We start from the raw sequence: 21,863 nt of genomic DNA, 5'->3' as shown, positions 1-21,863 counted from the left end.
CTTCCTTCCTTCCTTCCTTCCTTCCTTCCTTCCTTCCTTCCTTCCTTTCTCTTTCTCCCCTCCCTCCTCTCCCTCTATCTACATAAGGAATCATACTTGTGGTTGTTCTTCCCAAAGGAATACAAATTTTAATCATTTAAACTTCACAAGATTTCTTGGAGTTTATGGGATAGATTTCTTTCTTTTTTTACCTCTACATAGTCTATCATTAAAAAACACAAATAAACAAAACTGGGGCAATTACCTTTTTTGTCCCATGTAGTTTCATTGATGATTTCTTGAAATACAATTTTGGAAAGCCAGGCTTTGATAAAACCCTTAGGGACTCACATGGAACTACCTGACCATGCCTTAAACCCAATAACTGGCTCTCACTGATTGACCAACCATAGGTCCCAGCCCATGCTTCACCTTGTCCTTGTTTGAGTTTTGATGGCTCAGAGTGAGGGTAAATAGCAATTGTTTCTGTTTTGGCGAGAAACTTAGAGGGTCTTGCCCTTCCATATTGATTTTTTTGAGTAGATAAAAAGACCCTTTTTTAAACCTCATTTCTTACTTAGCCTTAATCATAAAATGGGTGTTGTCTCAGAAAAACTGAGATCTGAGAACGATCCTTAGCTTAAAATAAATCAAGGTCTCCCACTGCATACAGGCCATCTTCCATCATCCTGATTTTTATCTTGCTTTTGGACCCAGATTTAACACCTAGTTCTTTGGGGGAGGGGAAATATGCATGACACATTTGTAAATTCAATCTGTATTATTAAGCTTTCCTGCTTCACTTTCCTAAGTCTAGACAATCAACAAAACAATAAATAAAGCCCTAATTTATAGCATGACTTCCAAGATGTGGATGTTCACACTAATATTTTACCTATGAAATGGAAAGCTAGTATGATTTGGGTAGAGCATACCCTTGACATTAGAGATTATCTAATCTCTACCTCATTTTAGTCAACTAGTCAAATAAGATATGCCTGGGGGATATAGAGGCAGGTAAGTGGTACAGTGGATAGAGTGCTGGGTCTAGAGTCAGGAACTCATTTTCCTAAGTTCAAATCTGGCTTCAGACACTTCCTAGCTGTGTGACCCTGGGTGCAATATACTTACCCCTGTTGACCTCAGTTCCTCATCTGGAAAATAAGCTAGAAAAGGAAATGTCAAAGCACTCCAGTGTCTTTGCCAAGAAAACCCCAAATGGGGCCACAAAAAGTTTGACATGACTGAAGAACAACAACATGTGTCTGGTACTGTATATAAACAATGGAGATACAAAGGATGGTAAGAACATGTTCCTGCCCTCAAGGAGCTCATATTGTGGGTTATGTTGGAGTTCATAAATGGTATAATTGACACTTTCCTGAACAATAAAATATTAGTTATGTTGGAGACTTGCAATGTGTGAAATTATATCTAAACTTCATCAAACCTAGTTTACTATGCTACTGACTTGTAAAGTATACATATAATATTGTATTTTATAAATATATTTTAGAAATAATATATAATATAAATATATTTAACCCATCTATGAGTTTACAATTTTAAATACTGCACAAGTTTTACCTACATTATGGGGAGTAAATAACTGGTTAGTGACACATCTTGGGAATTAACATAGATGAAGTGAGACTGCCTTACTTGTTGTAATAGTAATGGAATATAAAGATGCCCCTGTATTGGCTTATTGGCTTGGTTTTCAAATTGATTGTGTTAAAACCCAGAGCTTGTGAATCCCACTTGTGGGATGGACTTGTTGACATGAAAAGAGAGGGATGAACTGGGAGAAGCTGGTGATGTAAATTTAGAGAGACACAAGAAAAGAGAGAGGCAGAAGAACTTTTTTGGAAGCAGCACCTTGGAGGGAGAGAGAGACTGAGAGGATTGCTAAGGGCCACTTTGAATAGCCCAGGACTTTTGAGAGCTGCCACCTAGAGCTGCCAAGGACTGAGGAGACATGACTATTATGCTGGTACTTTGTCTGTTTTGATGTTGTTTTGCCAGATTTGTCCACTGGTGAAAGACAGTCCTGCTGTTGCAGAGGTCTTAGAACCTTGCTGTTAGTTCAGAGCTCCTGAGACTGTTCTGCAGACAGAGAGTGAATTCTGTCCACTGGTGAAGGACAGTCCTATTGTTGCAGAGATTCTGGAACCTTGCTGTTGGTTCAAAAGCCCTGAATAAGGATTTTCTTGTTGTATGTTTACTGAAATCCTGGAAGAGGGTTTTGCTAATGTTTTCAGGGGTCCTAGGACTGCAGACAGAGAATGAATTAATGAAGACACTGGCAATGTATCTCGTGGCCTTGCTAAGCTTTGTCTCCCCAGGAACAAAGATTGCTGATTGCCTCTTTCCAAGATGAAGAAAAGACCTGTCTTTGGGTATTAAATGCTGTGCTTAAGCTTGTTGTAAATCTGGGGTAAATTCAATTCCAAGGGTGGGGAACTTATGACTTTTTGTGCTCTGTGATTGAACAAATGAATGTACTTTACTTATGATTGGAAACTAATTTCCATTTGAGAAGAGGGGCTTTGTGATGGACTAAATGAATGTACAGCCTAGGGGTGGAGATGTATTTAGCAGAGGGACTTTGTGATTAATTAAATGAATGTAATGTCCAAGGGTGGGGTAGTACTTGATTCATTCACACTTGGTAAATGCTGTATTTTGAATTATGCTATATGTTGATTCTCTTTGTTCTTAATTTGTCACTGAATAAAATGGAGAGCACCTATGCTGGTATTTTGAACCTTGGGAAGTTGCCTTTGCTTGGCATTACACTTGTCAATCAGGATAAGTTTATAACCCAGTTTTGTGAGCCCAAACTGCCAAACCACAGTCACGGAAACATATCTGGGACCTTAACCCAGTCAGAAGAACAACAGAAAGAATGTCCTTGGAAAAATCCCAATGACTTGGCCCCAACTCCTAGTGACAAGTTTCTCTGTCAAACATTTGGGGCCCAGTCAAGTGGACTATTCATGATTTTCAATCACTTATACTGCCGTTCTCAATTAATGTCAATCATTCAGAGTTTGCTCTGTTTTTATTTTGAATAACTTTAAATAGATCATTCTAATATTCATGTTCACATCAATGGGTTTTTGGAACTGCTCATATAATCCTTTGTGTCCAAGTTTATGAAGTGAATAGCAACCTATTTGGAAGGATCAAAGCCATTTACCTCATCACTACTGACTCAAGGAAAATGAAATGACTGATGTCTTTCTAAATGGGTCAGCCTCCATATCCAAAACTTGTGATGAAGTGTAAACCAAGCTATTCTTTGATCACTTAAATGTGCCCATGTATTATTAAAGCAATCAGGGAGAAAGTGATAAGAGCCAGGCAGTCCTAATATAAATTAAAGTTGTCTGTAATTCACCAGTTTGAATACCCACTGAGAAAATAAAGCTTGATAATCGTCCAAATGATTCCTAACCCTCTGAATTTTGATTTGATATTCTGATTCATTGTGATTCACAAGACTGGGGCCAAATTCAGAACAAAATCTGCCATTTCCTTTATAGCTGAGGGTGAAGCTAGCCTCCATATAACCATCATTTTCATGTGTGATATGAACCAACAGAACAATTCTTCTGTTTCTGCCAACCTCCCTTGTGTAAGCTTCTTTGGATTCTCCTTTGTCAAAGATCCAAAGCCAGCAGAGGGCCTATAAAAGCACTTGGGTGGATTTGCCTCATCTACAGAGAGCATTTGTATCCAACAAATAGGCTTAGGAAATGACTCACCTTCATTAAAGTGTTATTCCAAAAGGGACAACCTAAATCCAACTGTGACAAGTACAATGGGGACAGAATGCAGGCTAAAATCTTTGATGTTAAAAAAATACTGAGTAACTAAACATACTATTAAAGAAAGGAAAGAAACATCCAAGGAATTGGGACCAATGGTTCACATGATAAAGAAAAGCAAAGGCTGAATTTAGAGGAGAAACCACATAGAGAGGAAGAATGTAATGCTCCTATAAGGAAGCATATGCCCCTTGACTCCCCCAGTTCCAGGGCCGAAAGAGCTGTTTGCATATCAAATACACACATGAAAAATGCAAACAGATGAAGCTCCAAAATCTTGAATCCTGCTGTGTTTTTCTCTCTTTGCCAGATTTTAGTGGCTATGATTCGTACTTGAGAATGCGCTCACAATAAAACCAAGGAAGACCCTGACTCTTGCTTCAGGCTTACTCATGGCTTGGCTGCTCAGTTTTAGATGGATATTAAAATGAAATCTGCATTTTAGCCTTGCACTGATTGAAAATTATGTCATGTCACTTTGAAATAGCTCTGTCTCCACACTCTATTGTCTATGTTACACAGTGCTCAGACCCACCCAGAGATTAGGTTTTCAGGAGCTCACATAAACATTTGGTTATTAGAAGATTAATTAGTGACTATAGCATTCTGTTCCATCTTTCAGGAATGAGGATTTGCTATCTCTTGGGGTTTTAGAAACTGGGGACATGAGTCCTAGTAAAAATAAATTCTTTGAGGGTTTGAACTACTTGGCTTTCATCTTTGCTTCACTGGATCCTAACATAATGCATCATACATTGTAGATACTTAAGTGTGTACAGACTTCATATTCCCTGCCATCCTACGATGATTGCAGTTAGATCTAGAAAGGAGTTTAAAGCCCAGGGAGTCAGCCTATTGTTCATAGCCCCCCAAGGGGTATAGAGATACATCTCAGGAGCACCTATAAACTTGGATGGGGAAAGAGTACCTCCTTATTTCAACAGTCGGCTATCACTGTAATCCTATACATTTCCAACATTATTCTGAGAAGTCCATAGATTTCACCAGACTGCCAAAAGAATAATGGCACAAAATAAGGTTAAGGATGCCCTAATCTAGCCTAATACCCACAGTGTTCTTGCAAATGCAATATGTGATAATATATTTGAAAGGATGTTTTAAATTGAGAACAAATATTTCTATTAAAAGAGTCTATTTCTCTTGCTATCAGTATCATCAATCGACATGGATTAGTCATCAGTTAGGGTCCACTATGTGCCAATGAGATATCGTCTTGGTCTTAGGGATAAAAAGACAAAAATGAAGTCCCTGCCCTCAAAGTGCTTAATATAGAGGAGGATATAGCTTGTAGCCACATAAGTACATGTGATTAAAAAAAAAAACAGTATCACTACAATGACCGCTGCTGTCTCTCCCACCCCCCACTGTTATCACTATGCAAGGTAAATACTTAAGCTTCTCAGATTCAGGTGTCAGTCTTGAAGATTCGTCCTGGGGCTAGTCACCAATATATTTAGGTTTTCTCGTCTTCGTCGAACAAATCACATGCCCATCAATCACATAAGGAACTAGTTTCTAACTAAGCCTTGCAGGTAGACTAAGGTTGTCAACTGCCTTTTAAAAGCATACCAAAAATAATGACTATGGTGTAATTTTTTTCAAGAGAGTGAAAGGTAAGTACATCACTCAAAATGGAAAGAGTCCATTTCTTCTTTGTTACCCCTTAATCCTATGTGTCTCTTTTATGTACAGGCCTATTAAACACATAACACAGCCCAGTCCATGGAAGACAAATGTGGGAAATGGGGCATGTTATAAAGTGATGAAAATACAGTCTGGCACCTTTTAGTGTTGCGGCTGTCTTGATGTTTTCCCTTTAATTATTACACAGTTTCTTCCATAGTGCATAAATCAAAATTTCAAACCTTAAAAACAGGATAAAGACAAATAGGGTCAGGCCACTTCTTTTCAAAGTCAGTTCCTAGGTTGAAAGAGCTATGCAGCCCCAAGATTTACTAATAACCCTTTCCAACCAAAGGCAAGTCCAACCGAATCAGTCAATTGATTGATTTCAACATTAAGCATAAATGTTTGCTAATAAATCTCCCAATGAAATGGATTCAGAGAGAAGGCTTTGGTAATGTCATGGCCATCACATTCTTTTTTGATGGAAATGTAATTAACATATAATGTCTGCAGCAGGCATCACTGCATCTCTTGTTAAGGAGAAGACAGCATTTTAAGGATAATAATCTATATATCTATGGTGCATGCACCATGGTGAAATTAAACTAGGTATGAAAAGCTGAAACGTAAGTGCAAACTTGCTAATTTCCAGAAAGCCTTTTATAATGGCTTAATTTGTTATGTCTAAAGATTTCTTCCTATAATTGTTGTCACTTAAGTATTGTTCAAATTGTAGTGATTTATTTCCTGTAACAAGGTCTTTCAATGCCTTAGTTCAATTCAGCATTTTTAAGACCTGCTGTGTACCACACATCAAGAAATCACTGGTTTTCCTTTTCTACTATTAAAGTTGCTTTCAAATTCTCATTCTTTATTTTTCTTAGATCTGCTGTCTTTCCATATCTATTTTCATTAAATAAAAGACACATAATTTAAATGTATTTACTGGAGTACCCTGAATACCAAAACTTAACATTCATTCAATATGTAGAAAGTACAATAATTGGAGTTGGGGAGGAAAAGTGGAAAGCTTAATTTCTTTGGCTTTGGTACCTCTCATTGTGGGAGCTTCTTCCATCGTGGAGATTGTCAACTTGTCTGTGCTACTATTTGTTGTTGTTTAGTCCTTTCAATGGTGTCCAACTCTCCATCACCTCATTTGGGGTTTCCTTGGAAAATATACTGGAATGGTTTATTTCTTTCTCCAACTCATTTTTTCAGATAAGGAAACTGAGGCAAATAGGGTGGAGTGACTTGTCTGAGATCACACAGCTAGGAAGTATCTGAGGCTAGATCATGAAGATGTCTTCCTGACTCCAGGTCCAGCACTACCTAATTGTAGATTCTAGCCTGGGATACAGATATTAAGTGACTTGCCCATGGTGACACAACTACCATGTATATGAGACAGGACCTGACCCCATTACTTTCTTTCTTGCCCTCCAAGTCTTGCCCTTCCTCCACTGTGCCATGCTACAAGAAAAAGTGTATTTATATAAATGAGTTTCTTGTATGACAGAAAGAATGGTCATGCATCTTATCATAATTGAGCAACAGATGGACAGAGACATTTTCTAAGTTTGTAAGCTTGTATGTGAATTGTTAATCATTGAAGGTTAGCATTTAAAGTCACACTGGTGGGTAATATAGCTCTCCTCTCCCTCTCACCTGCAAAGTTCCCGTGCCATCTCAACATACACAAACACACACACACACACACACACACACACACACACACACACACAAAACATGAGGGAAATTTCAAAGTTAGCTTTTAGTGGCCCTGCCTTTTGCTATCAGTTTACCTAATGTTACCCAATGTAGTGTTCATCTGATAGGATTATTGCACCTTTCTATAAGTTGCCCACTATAACAAAGAAAAAAAAGTTAAAAAAAAACATTTGGGTCTGGATGGTGATGGCATACACCAATAATTCACTTTTTTCTTCCATCCTCTCTATCCCCATCTCTTTAGTGCTGTTCAGTTGTTTTCTTTTTTTCAAATGCTTTATTAACTTCTGATTTACATCATTCATTTCTACCAGATTTTGAGTTACAAATTTTCTCCCTGTTTTTCCCCTACCCACCACCCCAAAATAGCAGTCCCACAGGATATCCCTTCCTCCAGTCTGCTCTCTCCCATATTTTCACCCATACCACTTCCGACTTTTCCAGTAGATCTCTATGCCCCGGTGCCTGTATATCTTATTTCCCAATTACATGTAAAATGGTATTAACAATAGTATATATTTGAGTATTTGATTTTAAAACTTTGAATTCCAGATTCATTCCCTTTCTCCCTTGTCTCCCACCCTTACTGGGAAAATAAGCAGGTCAGTATAGGTTTTACATATGTGGCTAATGCAAAACAATAACATAGTAGATATATTGTAAAAGACTGACTATATTTCCCTCCTTCCTATACCACCTCCCACTTGTTCTGTTCTCTACTTTGATACCATCCCTTTCAAAAGCAGGTGCTTCCAACTTCCCTCTTTCCCAGCCTGCCCTACCTTCCATAATCTCCCATCTCATCCCCTTCCCCCACTACTCTCCTGGAGGGTGAGATACCCTATTTATTGTGTGTTTCATTTCCTCCTCAAGCCATGTTCAATGAGAATAAGGTTGACCCATGCCCTTTTGCCTTCCCATTCTTCCCCTCCATTGTAATCATTTTCCATTGCCTCTTCTATATGAGATAGTTTACCCCATTCTCTCTCTCCCCATCTCCTCTCATTATATTCCTCTCTCACTTCTTAATTCCACCTTTTAAGTATCATCCCTTCCTTTTAAAGTGGTCCTGTGTCCTCTATCTATAACTGTAAACATACATACACACATTCACATATGTATTCATATGCCCATATATCCTCATATATAGAAATATATATATTTCTATTCCCTTCAACTACTGAGAAAAGTTTCATAAGTTACAATTATCGTTTTTCCATGTAGGAATTTTAATATTTCGACTTTGATAAGTTTCTTATGATTTCTTTTCACTGTTTACCTTCTCATAATTCTCTTGCTTCTTGTATCTGAATGTCAAGTTTTCTATTCAACTCTGTTTTTTTTTTCAGCAAGAATGCTTGAAAGTCCTCTATTCCACTGAATGACCATATTTTCCCCTGAAACATCGTACTCAGTTTTGCTGGGTAGGTTGACTTTTGGTCTTAACCCCAGCTCCTTTGACCTCCAGAATATCACATTCCAAGCCCTTTGATCCCTCAGTGTAGAAGCTGCCAAATCCTGGGTTATCCTGATGGCGTTTCCATAATATTTAAATTGTTTCTTCCTGGCTGCTTTTAATATTCTCTCCTTAATCTGGGAATTCCAGAACCTGACTATAACATTCCTAGGAGTTTTCTTTTTGGGATCTTTTTCAGGAAGTGATCAGTGGATTCTTTCAACCTCTATTTTGCCCTCTGGTTCTAAAATATCAGAGCAGTTTTCTTTGAGAACTTCCTGGAGGATGATTTCTAGGTTCTTACTTTGATCATGGCTTTCAGGTAGTCCAATAATTTTTAAATTATCTCTCCTGGATCTATTTTCCAGGTCAGAGGTTTTTCAAAAGATATTTCAAATTGCTTTCTATTCTTTCATTTGTTTGGATCTGTTTAATAGCATCTTGATTTCTCATCAATCATTAGATTCCATTTGCTCCAATCTAATTCTGAAGTTATGATTCTCCTCATTGAGCTTTTGAGATTCTTTTTCCATCTGGCAAATTCAGCTTTTTAAGGCATTCTTCTCCCCATTGCCTTTTTTCTTTTGCCATTTCAGTTAGTCTGTTTTTTAAGGTGGTATTTTCCTCAGTCAGGCTGTTGACCCTCATTTCATAATTTTCTTGCATTGTTGTCATTTCTCTTCCCAGTTTTTCCTCCACTTGTCTTATCTGCTTCTGAAGGTCCTCTATGGTCTGTAACCAGCTCGTCTTTTCCTTTGAAGCTTTTGGTGCAGGAGTTCTGACTTCACTGTCTTCCTCCTGTTCCATGCTTTGCTCCTTTTTGTCTCCCAAATAGGATTCTAATGTTGGAATCTTCTGTCTGCTTTGTTTCCTTTGCCTGGTCATGTCACCTCTTAGTCACTTGATCCCTGGACTTTTTGCCACAGTAGGACTCTGCCACCAGACAGGGGAGCTTTCGTCCCAAACACTAGGGTTTTCTCAGCTGCCAGAGGTATTAGATGGGTGCCCTCTCTGAGGTCTCCACATGCTCTGGCAAGCTGGACACACACCCCAGGACCTCCACCCTAGACTGTAATCCATATTCAAGAAGGTTAAAGCAAGAGCTATTACCCCTCAGACTTGTGCTTGGTCCCTCTACACTCTGCAGGCCAGGAGCTGAAGCTTCCATGTGGTGCTGGCTTGCTGTGCTGGTGTCTCACCAGCTTCTCACTCTGGGGGCAAAAGCCAGGCTCTCTTACTTACTGGTCCCAAAGTCCAGACTGCAGTGACCTCTCACTTTGTCCTTTGCATCTGTGTGTTGATAAATCTGGAAAGAGCCACAGCTGCTGCTGATCTGCAGTCCCTCCAGCCAGTGGCTGGTCAGACCCACCCTGGGGCTAAAGCCTTGGAATGGGGTTGGGTTCGGCTCCCAGAGCGCTGGGCTGGCTGATTCCTGCCGGCCTGCTGGGCTGTCTTCAGCAGGAGGTTAGCTTATGTGTGTCATTTTGTGGGTTCTGAAGCTCCAAAGTTTTTTTACAGGCCCGTTTTACATGGATTGGGGAAGGTGGAAGCCGGAGCCCAGGGGAGGTCCTGCTTCTACTGTGCCATCTTGACTCCACCCCCCTGTTCAGTTGTTTTCAATCATATCCAGACTTTTTATAACTTCATTTAGGATTTTCTTGGCAGAGATACTAGAGTGGTTTGCCATTTCCTTGTCTGTATCATTTGACAAATGAGGAAACTGAGGTGACTAATTGTAAGTGCCCCAGGTCACACTGGTAGAAGAGTCTGAGACCAGATTTAAAGTGTGACTCTAGGCCCAGCACTCTATCCACTACAGTGCCACCTAGATGTCATCTCCATTCTAGCAATACTCACAGAAACAGTCTTCATCAGTTTTAGCTACTCAAAACCATATTATCTTTTTTCTTGTTTTTTGCTTGTGTGTTTTGTTAATAGAGCTCACATAATGAATGAACTCCAGATAAGTGAAGCATTATTGTGTTTGACCTACAAAAAGTCTGTGGTTGTGACTATTAAATCAATCTTCTAAGGAAAACAAATGGACAGATATAATTGAAAGCATAGGTTACTTGCAAGGTGGTTTACTTTGAATCACAAAGCAAATTCTTGGTGTTTAAAAACAGCATTCCTTTGCTTATTTTTTTTTATCTGCTATTTCTTTATTTGGGTGATTTGAAAACTATTAAAATTCTGTATATGAAAATCTTGTCAAATGAAATTTTAATTTATTTTAGTTTACTTCTTTAGAAGCATTGGTGGCAAATGTAAGAAAAATAGTCTGGGACCCAAGTCTGTCAAAGTTAAGATGTACGATTTTATTGGAAAAAGAGAAATTCTATTATCTAAAGTTTACCTACCTCAGTAAATTCTCAACCTTGTAGTGCTATTGCAATATTATTTTCTAGACTTGACTTCAATTTCTAACTTTAAATTCTAGGGATGAAATAAAATAGGAAAAGCAATTTCCAATGCAGTGATTTTCTTGATTTTTATACACCTTACATCCAGGGTAGACTAAAATCTTATTGCTTTTGCCCAGAAGAAATTTTTAAGAAAGAAAAATTCTGATTCAGCTCCAAAATGAGAGATAGTGTGCTGTAGCAGAAAAAAAAATATTGGGTCTAGGTTTAAGCCTTGGCTCTACCAATTCTGTGTGAACATGAGCCAGTCCTTTCTCTTCATTGGGATTTTTTTTTTCTTCTTCTCTATAAAAAGACATGGAGGGAGAAGATAATTTCCAAAGACCTTTGCAATTCTGACATCCCAGCATTCTGTGCCCACCTCTCTACCCTTTCTGAATCTGAAACATCAAATTTAAATGATCTGGTCATTGTCAAATTCAGGTTGTCTTTTTCTTTGTCCAAATCTCCTGACTTTGAAAGAGGAAAAATATCAATTTGTGTTTGCTTTTTGACATCAAGCATACAGGTTGGTTAGTTGGTCAGTCAGTCAAGCAGGTTTTGTTAAGCAACACTTCGTGTAGGCATTATGCTAAGCATCCCATGTACTAAGTCTATTAGGATGACAGCATTTGTCATCACTTAAATACTATACCTTTCGAGAGGTTATTGGATTTTGAAGCTTTCCACTGTGTTTGTCTCAGAGCCAGAAAGCAAACACCCCAATTTTAGAAAAGTTTTATTTTCTCCCCTTCTATCCATTCACATAGCCATGGCCTTATTACTGGTCCTCATTACCTCTTGTCTGAACTACAGAAATAACTTCCCAATTGGTCTCCCTCTCGGAAATATCTCCATTTCCAATTTATTCTCCACACAGTTAACACTGTGATTTTCTGAAAGCCAGGACTAAAAACATTACTACTTTATTCAATAAACTCCAGTGGCTCCCCTTTGCCTCTAGAATTAAATATTATTCATTTTTAAAATGTTCATCTTTTAACTTTTCTATTCTTGTGTAGGTTTTATGAGCTGATCTTGTAATTTCATTGATATAAAACAAAAGGCGGTATAGGGAACCCTGGGGGTGTCTGAGACTCTTTCAGGGGGTACACAAAGTCCAAACTATCTTCACAATAATACTTTTGTTGTTGTTGTTCAATTATGTCCAACTCTTCGTCACCCCATTTGGGATTTTGTTGGCAAAGATACTGGAGTGGTTTGTGATTTACTTCTCCAGCTCATTTTACAGATGAAGAAACTAAGGCAAAAAGGGTTAAGTGACTTTCTCAGGGGCATGCAGCTAGAATATGTATGAAGCTGGATTTAAACCCAGGAAGATGAATCTTCCTCATTCTAGGCCCAACACTCTATCGACAGCACCACCTAGCTGCCTATAATAATATTAAGATGTTTTCATTTCCAATATGGTAAATATCACTAGATATAACTAATATAAACAGAAGCATTTTTGGAAGGTGGGGAATTCCTCAATATTTTTTTAAGAGTAAAGTGGTCCTGACATGAACACACTGGAGAACTGATGATGAGAACTTCCAAAGGAGAAAACTCCCTCTTCTGATGTAGATCAGAACCTTCTCTGTAACTTGGAAGGTTTAGACTACTGCCTGGAACAACAGCTGTGATGTTTCTGCAGCCCAACTGTGTCAGAGGAGAACCTTAAAGTCAGATCTTCCTAGCTGGGAGAAGAGTTCTTTATGCACTATGCCACACTGCCTTTCAAGATTTTTGACACACATAATATTAGTGCTCTAATAAATGTATACAATTTTTAAATGCATATACAAATACTGTATCACATGTTGATTTTTTTAACTGATAGAATGCTTAATTGTAAAAAAAATGTAGAGTCCTCTGATTTGCTAGAAAGAGTTCCAAGCCCAGTATAGAATTTTGCCCTAAATGTACCATCTCTAAAGGAATTTACAAATAAACACAGTGGTGATGGTGAAGATTATGTTGGTAATGATAAATATAAAGTGGCCTTCTAGGCTTATTGTGTCTTAAACACATTCCACTTGATCCCATAGAGATTTAAATTTAAAGCTTTTTCAAATGATCACTGTTTCAGCAAGCATTTTCCCCACATTATGCTTCAGCAATTCTTATTAAATTCATGAAGACTCTTAAAACCAAACCATTAAATGCTTATTCCAGATAGTTCTGTCCTTGAGCACTCTCCTCAGTTCCCCTTCCTTCCTCCAGAACAATGTTAGAGTCAAGTTCTGAGAACATGAACATTTGTGCATGTTGTTCATAGATAGAATAATAAACTATTAAAAAAAACCCTTTCTGACCAGGAAGGTCTACCATTTAACTTGGTAAAGATAAACAGGAAGGGAAAAAAGGAGAGAAGAAGGAAAGAAAAAGAAAGAAAGAGAGAGAGGAAGAAAGGAAAGGAAGGAAGGGAGGAAGGAAGGAAGGAAGGAAGGAAGGAAGGAAGGAAGGAAGGAAGGAAGGAAGGAAGGAAGGAAGGGAGGAAGGGAGGAAGGGAGGAAGGGAGGAAGGAAGGAAAGAAGGAAGGAAGGAAGGAAAGAAGGAAGGAAGGAAGGAAAGAAGGAAGGAAGGAAGGAAGGAAGGAAGGAAGGAAGGAAGGAAGGAAGGAAGGACGGAAGGAAGGAAGGAAGGGGAGAGGAGAAGAAAGGAGAGGAGAGGAAGAAGGGGATAACTTTTCTGTTCTTTATTATTAATATTTTTATCCATAAAATTATAACACCTGCCAGTTGTGTGACCATTTAGCAATTCTCTTCATTTCTCAGTACTTTAGGCAACTCTCAAAAACTAAATGTGGAAGGGATTATGGCAAATACCTACATGGGTAGAGAGAGTTTCTTGTAGGGATGAAATCAAGGGTTTAATTCCTAACCCTAAACTGTATTTATGTGAAGTCTTGGATAATGAGGTTCTAATGAGATAATCCTGTCAAGTGCTTTACAAACTCCTTCAAGCCCAAAGCAAATGTCAGTTAGGAATAATGTTCCCTAGATTCCCCCACCTGGGCCTCCTGTTGGATATCTTGAGTTCTATATCCTGAGGAATGGGGATTCCAGTGACTCTGTGCTGCTAAGTAAGCTAATTTAACATCCTGACAGATTCTTGGGCTCTTGCAATCCCAATTGAGTTTGGCAAGGGCTGAACTAATATAGAATTTCTGGAGCAAGAGTTTGTTGAGTCCACTGTGGGTCAGACTGACAAAGGAAGTTTCTCATTTAGCTCATGTGATTTTGGGTATGCAATTAGCCGAGGGCACAGAAATTGTGTGTTTCACTAATTGAACTCATATCCTGCCCACCCCCAGGAATAATTACTCGTACACTCAATCAGTGTCTGGTGTTGTAGATTTGCCAAATTTTGCTAGACACCAGCCTTGAGAGTGGTCTTGACTTTGTACTCCAGCTTTCCAATTCTTCCTATTTATAGTTCTAGCCTTCTGAAAGTCAAATTTGAATTGTACCAGGACAGCTGTGAACATCTGGGAAAAACCTCTAATTGAAACCAAGTCTCATCACTGAGAAATAGAGCTATACAAGACACACTATGTGCTGCATTAATAAAGCCCAGGAAAAGCTGGGATTAAATTTAAAATCTGTTTTTCCCTCTTTTCAAGTAAAACACAATTTAACCAAAAGCATGTATATGTATATGTATATGTAGAGATAGACATATATACTGCATTTGAAATTAAATGAGTTACCAAAAAATAATAATTCAACACTGGCAGTTAAATATTATGATGTCTGAGATGTAAAAAAAAAAAAAAACAACCTGGGAAGACTTTTTATGAACTCACGTAAAGTGAAGTGAGCAGAACCAGGAGAAAATCATGTACAGTAATAGCAATACTGTAAGGATGACCCATTGTGGAAGACTTAGCTATGCCGAATAAAAGAGTGATCCAAGACAATTCCAAAGGACCCATTATGAAAAATGCTACCCACCTCCAGAAAGAGAACTAATAAATCCGAATGCAGATAAAAGCATACTTTTAAGTTTTGGATTTTTTTGTTGTTGTTGTTTTTGTCTTGTGTATTTCTTTTGCAACACATCTGATCTGGAAATATGTTTTATATTACATCACATGTAAAATCAATATCAAATTGCTTGCTTTATCCAAGAGGAGGAAGGGGCGGGGAGAAGAGAATTTGGACCTCAAAATTTAAAAAAAATGTTAATTTTCCTTTATATGTAATTGGGACCCATTTAAATAAATGAAATATATTAAAAGGGGGAAAACAAAGGGCTTTGAAAAGCTTAAAGAGCATGCACATATGCACACACACAATCCAAGATTTCACTCCACATCCTTCAAATAGGAAAAGATTCTTGTCCTTGACCTGAGACTCACTTAGTGAGAAAATATTTGCTTGTCTCCAAATGCTTAAAGAAATGTCTTTTATTTTCTTCTTGTGTTCTAATATCAAAAAAGGTCTTGACTCATTACCTAAAATATTCTATCTTCACTTAAAATCTTTATTAAGTCAAACAGAAAAATTAAGCCAAACATGTGTATATATATGTCACACACATATATGCACAGAGATACGTGTATGTGGGTATATGTATGTATGTGGGTATATGTGTATATACATGTGTGTGTGTCTATATGTGTGTCTATATGTGGACCCACACACACGGCCACAATGACTCAGCTGGGATAAGCCCCACTTCAGATTTGTTTTCATTATCTCTCTGCTGAAGTCCTTTGTTGACACCATGACTGACTCTTTTTGCTCTTGCTCTAGTATATGGCCAAATCAAGACTGTTAAGGAAGTCTATTTAAGTCAGACCACTTAATTATCTCTCTCCTTAATTATCATACCTGGGAAAGCTATGAACCTCCTGTCTAGTAACCAGAGGCAACGAGAAAAGTGCTGCTAAGGTTAATGCTTACCCATAAAGCCAATAAGTGATGCTGTTTATTGTGAAAGGGAATGGAAAGCAGTGAACAGCTGAGAGCAGGGAAAATTAGGCAGATGAAGAAATCCCAAGGTCCCTCTGATTTAGGCCTTTGTAGCATGTGCATGTGTGTGTATGTGTCTTAATTAATTTGGTTTGAATTTGTGCCTGTGAATTCCTAGAATGTCAAAATCTCTGCATTCAAATTTAACTAAATTACATTCCAAAGTGATTTAAAAAATATCCACGGATGAGAATTATTCATACATATGTTTCTTTCCATTAGCTTTGTATCTGATTCCACCGTTATTGCACAGAAATATTTACCACTTTTTAGATTGCCAAATACCTTTCGAGTTTCACTAGAGACCATGTTGCATAATGGACAGAGAGCTGGTCTTGAGAGCTAGGTTCAAGTGCTACCTATGACACATATTAGTTATGAGACTGTAGGCAACTAAGACTATATATTATAGAAAAGATGTCATACCTATATTGGTAGGAGTTGCTGAAATCAGTGAAATCATAGGTACAATCTCTTTCCAAACCCTGTGTAATGGGTGTTATTCAGAGAATTTTACCCAATCGTCTTGAATCAGAATTCCCCCCCCCCATGGTGAATGGCAGCTCCCTAGAGGGGAAAATACGTGTAATTTACTCACCATTAGGACATAAAACAGGAAGGCAGAGTACACATGACCCGGGGGGGGATAAGAGGCTAAGAGCTCTCCAGGTGCCAATAATACAGAATGCCACTTTGGTCCTCCCTTCCAGGAGCTTCCCCCACATTCTCAGGACATGCAGAGAAATAACCAAAGGGGCAGAAGGCAATGCTACCATACACACATCTGCTAGATTCTTGGCTAGGGAAAATCCCTGACTCCTTGCTTCCTTAACAGCCATGCTTCATCTCTTATATATAAACTAGAAGAATAGATGATGCCATTGATTTTCAGCTCAAAGAATGCTTAAAGGGAAGATCTATTGTAAACCGTTAGCTTCACCAGAATTAGTTAGAGAAGTCAAGAAATTCTGAACCAGAGTTCCAGGATGAGAATTTTGGAGCTAGAAAAAAAATGCAGGAATCTGAGATATTTTAGTTCAACCCTTCCCCGCAGCCCCTACCACATTCAAAGGAGGAGACCAAGACCTAGAACAAAAATGGGTTGGCCCCAGTCACAAATCCCAGACTTCAAAGTGGAGTGCCCTTTCCATTCCAAAACACTGCTGGATTTCATTGAAAATAATGTTGAACTCTGAAGGAGAAGACTTTGGACTCCCCAGCTTGGTTTCAAGCATTTTTAAATCAATGGATATTTTGTGAAGTTAGAAAAAAAATTGAAAACTGCATTTCCATTTACTAATTGGTTTCTTTTGTATTCAGCATTTCATACATCAAAAAGGTTACTCTTAGAAGGGGTCCGTAGGGTTCACTGGATGACCAAAGTGGTCCATGGCAAAAGAAGGGTAAGAACCCCTATTTTAGATGAACTTAAAACATAGCAAGTCACAACCAAAGGAACCATGTCTCCCGGCTTTTAAGGGTGCCTATCCTGGCCTTTCCATGAAAGGATCTCTTTTTGTCTTGTGGCCTTGGACATCACATTCTTCTTCCAGCTCTCCTTGCCGCTATGTGTTTTCACTGGTTTTTCTTCTTTTTCTTTTTGAAGGTTGGTCCTTCTTAAGCTCAGAGAATTCTACACTCTTTGCTTTCTCTTTCTTCTTAATGTACCACGCTGGTCATTTCCTCAGAGGCTCCAGTCTTTCTTTTGTTCTACTAGAACATTCAGTAATGCCTTAAAGCACAGCTCTCAATTTAAAATTTTTTTTCTGAATTTCCTAATTAGTCAAGGTGAGCTATCTAGCATGCATTATAAAGCATGTTCACCCAGCTCTATTGCTATTAACAGCTCAGACTCTTATATCTGAACAAATTTTTAAAATCCAATTTATTTTTTACCTACTCTGCTGTTTCATAATTACCCATTATTTCCCCAGTTCTAATGTCACAGAATAATGCTGAAGTGTGCTTGTAGTGGATGCTGCTGGAAGAACACTGCGACTGTAAATGTTCTCACAGCATTCTAGGATCCCAGGATGTCAGAGTTCAGAGGCCTTCTGAGCTCATCTGGGAATAGCTGTGCTGGAAAAAGAACCCAGAACCCACAATGAGAGGCTCTGTTCTCTGCTCTCTCATATCATCTCTGCTCTTGGAATATCGACTTTCCTTCCAAGCTCAGTTCAGATCTTTCTCAATCCTCTCGGTGTTATCCAATTATTTTTATTTATGTTATATACGTATATATACATATATACATGATTGTGTATATCTATGTATTTATACATATGTGTGTATATATGTTTGCTCGTCAAATTATAGAATTATTATCAATTCCTCCAAAGTTGGTCCTAATGCCTGTATGCATCTTGTAAATACCCACTAGATTTCTTTGTACCCTCAGTGCCTAATAGATGCTTGCATGTAGCAAGGACTAGTGTTTATTGCCTTAAATAACACTGAAGAAGGTTTATATTTATCACAGTGACTTGAGAAGATTACAGGAAGACTTTAATTCATGTTGAAGAGGAAGCTGGGTGGTAAAGTGCATGTAGCACTATGCTTTGAGTCAGAGAGAACCGAGTGCAAATCCTACCTTAGACACTTGCTAATTGTGTGACTTGACCTTTTGATTCTATTTCTTTCTTCTCTAAAATGAGGAGGGTGGACTTGCTGGCCTGATAAAGTTCCTTCCAATTCTAATTCTATCACCCCATCACCTATGAGTTCCAGTGGCAACATCAGGGTTTTCCCCACATCTACTTGCCTGGCTTGTTTAAGACTTTTCTCCTTGCTTTCAAACCAAGTGATACAATATTTCTCTCTTTTCAGTGGAGACACCAAATTTTGGTCCCCTCTCATAGGCTAGGCTTGGCCTTAAATAACTAGTTGACCCTGACATAGAGAGGTCAACTCTCCAAACCTGGAGCTGCCTTGGTCTCTGAGAACATCCATGCTTGAAAATGTCCCAGAAAATGCTCAGCAGTAGTGCCTCTATTCATCAATATTCATCTCTTTGTATAAACCGTGAAGGAAGTCATTTGGTGCACACACACACACGCACACACATGTTTATGCACACACACGTTTGTGCACACAGACACACATACCACACATACACACACATGCACACAGATGTTTATGCACACAGACACACACACGTTTATGCACACAGACACACACGCACACACACATTTATGCACACCGACTGTCATAAGTATATGTATCAAGTACACTTGCCTGGTCTGTCTCTCAGCTCACTATCACAGAAGCAGGCTTCTACATTTTCCTTGTAGTTTTTAATGAGTTTTCCTTCTCTAATGCCATCAGCTCAAACACCTCCTGGTTATATTCCTGTCCCTCCCCCCCATAACAATTGTTAGTGTTTATCTAGTACTTACTGGGTGCCAGGTTCTGTGCTAAGTGTGTTACAAATATTATCTCATTTGATCCTCCCAACAGCCTTCATGATAGCCCTGCTATCGTGATCTCCATTTTGCTTTGGGGGCAACTGAGGAAAACTGAGGTTAAGTGACTTGCCCAAGGTCATTCAACCAGTAAATGTCTGAGGGAAGTTTAGAACTCAGGTCTTCCTGATGCCAGGCCCAGTGCTCTATTGCACGACTCAGCTACTTGCCATAGTTAGTCCATAATGACCAGCATTCCAGTTCCACTGAACCATTTACCATCAATTGGGTTTTAAGAAAGAGATTTTTACTTTGATTTTGAAACTGTAAACAGACCCTCCCCAACAGTTTTAGGGCACATTCCCTATACCACCTTGATCTATGAACCAAGTAAGTTGAGGCAGAGTCATTTTTGCATAGACTTGGTTTTATCAAGTTCATGTCCAGGTGTGGTATGACTGCAAGATGAATCCTTAATTTATCTGTCACTGGAATGGGTGCACAAAGTAGCTCCTCTATATCCCTAGGGCATTAATGCTAGTCTAGTCACGAAACCCAGCACAGACTTGATTCCTGGACCCCCGGAGACCTAAATACCCAGACACCTGAACAGCTTCATCTCTTGATTTTGGAAATTTCCATGATGACAACCTCTGATTCCTCCACCTAAAAGAAAGCCACAAAGGAACGCTAAGGCAGTTATAGAGCCCCATTTCCACAGGGTCATGAGTTGGCACATGGGAGAGGGCCCAAGGCCTCTCCTCTTATACCATTTATTTATTTTCTTTTCCCAGAAGCTGTCAGAAGAGATGTCAAACCAGTAGCAGACGTTCGCCAAGCAAGGAATGCCAAGGTCAATGGGTCAATGATGTCCTTGGGAAAGAACCTACAGCTTTACTTCTGTAGACACAACCAATCAGTGAAGGCAGTCCACCACTTGGAACCAATTACAGAATGTCTATACATGAAACAACATTTCTTCAGGATACTTCCATGATACAATATCAAGGGTCTCTCAGGAATAGGCTTCCCATATTTTTTTCCCAATACGGAGTACATACACATATAGACACATATGTGTAGGTATACATAGACACATATGTATAGGTATACATATACATGCATACGTATACACACAGAACAAAAGTAGGCCAATACAATAGAAAAATAATTGCCTTAGGAGTCATGTTTTTAAATATGGGTTCAAGGATGTGCCTCCATTATATAAATCAATTCAAGAAACATTTATTAAGAATCCATCAGGTAACCTCTCGTAGTCTTAGAGCATTGCCTAGTGTGCCAAGAGATTTGTGACTTGCCCTGGTTTGCACAGTCCTTAGGTACTAGAGATAGGACTTAAACTTAGAGCTTCCTAAGTCCAAGATAAGTTCTTTACCTACTGTCACCCCACACTGTTTCCTAAGGACTGGGGACAGAAACCCCAAAGTGAGATAGTAATGCTCGACACATTGAAATTGATCTAAACCTTTTCATTAGAATCCTAGAATGAAAAGTGCCTTATGTTGAGCCACAATACACAGGGGAACAAAAATAATCCATAGGAAAGGATTGTAATTCAGTCAAGGAAAGCACCTTATATTTGTATGAAGTGGACAGATGACTAAATTGATGAAGAATGATCTGATTTTCTTTGTAAGTTTATTTGGTTTTGGTAATTTTTTTTTGGAGGGGGAGGGAATAAAATTTGATAGCATAATTCTTCACCCTACATTATATGAAGAAATATAACCAACACATTAGTTAGGCACAGTTACGAGCCATTTCACACAAACATTTTAGCTGGAGGATCATGACAATAAAATATAATGCTATGATACAGCTAATGGAGAGCTAAGGCTGATCATCTCTGGTCTTCATTCCTCTATCATCTGAATACTTAGACCAGATTTTTCTTTTTCTCAGTGTCTCTTTTAACTTAAAAAATCCATTTCATTTAGTTTGAATGGAAAACTTACCTTTTGTTGGTAAGGTTTGGGTCAGGAGGAAGGTCATGCAATTTTTTTTGACCTACTAAAACCTTTATGAAAGCTTCTCTTCCATCTTTAATGACACCTTTTTAGATGTTGTTCAGCTTAAGAGGCCTAGTTCTGAATAGGAAAAGACAAGGCAGAAAATGACTATAAGAATAGCAACATCACAGCCTTCCTGAGACAGAGAATGAGGGTCAGTGCTCTGTTAGGAAAGCATGCCTAGGATTTGTGAACATAGACTTTTACAGCAAATCCTGTTAGAAAATGGCATAGTCAGCATTGACTTTCTCATTTGGTTTTACTTGGGATAAATAACTATGTTTTGCAACATATGAAAGAGAGGCAGTTCCCTTTTTACTATAATGGAATGATTTTGTTAAATTTAAGATTCCATTTTATGTACAGAACCATATGTTGTCAACTAAATATGAGTGCACCAAT

General features: G+C 38.5%; 1 long non-coding RNA gene across 1 annotated transcript in view; it reads left to right on the top strand.

The window, feature by feature from the left end:
* The window catches only part of LOC138157847 (uncharacterized), a 107,113-nt gene extending 85,607 nt beyond the window's left edge, over positions 1-21,506 (top strand). Inside the window, exon 4 of the long non-coding RNA XR_011167478.1 lies at positions 20,226-21,506. This is a non-coding gene — a long non-coding RNA (uncharacterized lncRNA). The remainder of the gene's footprint in view (positions 1-20,225) is intronic.
* The last annotated feature ends 357 nt before the right edge of the window (positions 21,507-21,863 follow it).

This window comes from Petaurus breviceps, unplaced genomic scaffold, assembly GCF_028583685.1.
Source record: "Petaurus breviceps papuanus isolate PSGF00001 unplaced genomic scaffold, PetGlider_PUasm1.0 173, whole genome shotgun sequence".
NCBI lineage: Eukaryota > Metazoa > Chordata > Mammalia > Diprotodontia > Petauridae > Petaurus > Petaurus breviceps.
The sequence above is the reverse complement of the archived record's forward strand: the minus strand, read 5'-3'. Positions and strand labels throughout refer to the sequence as shown.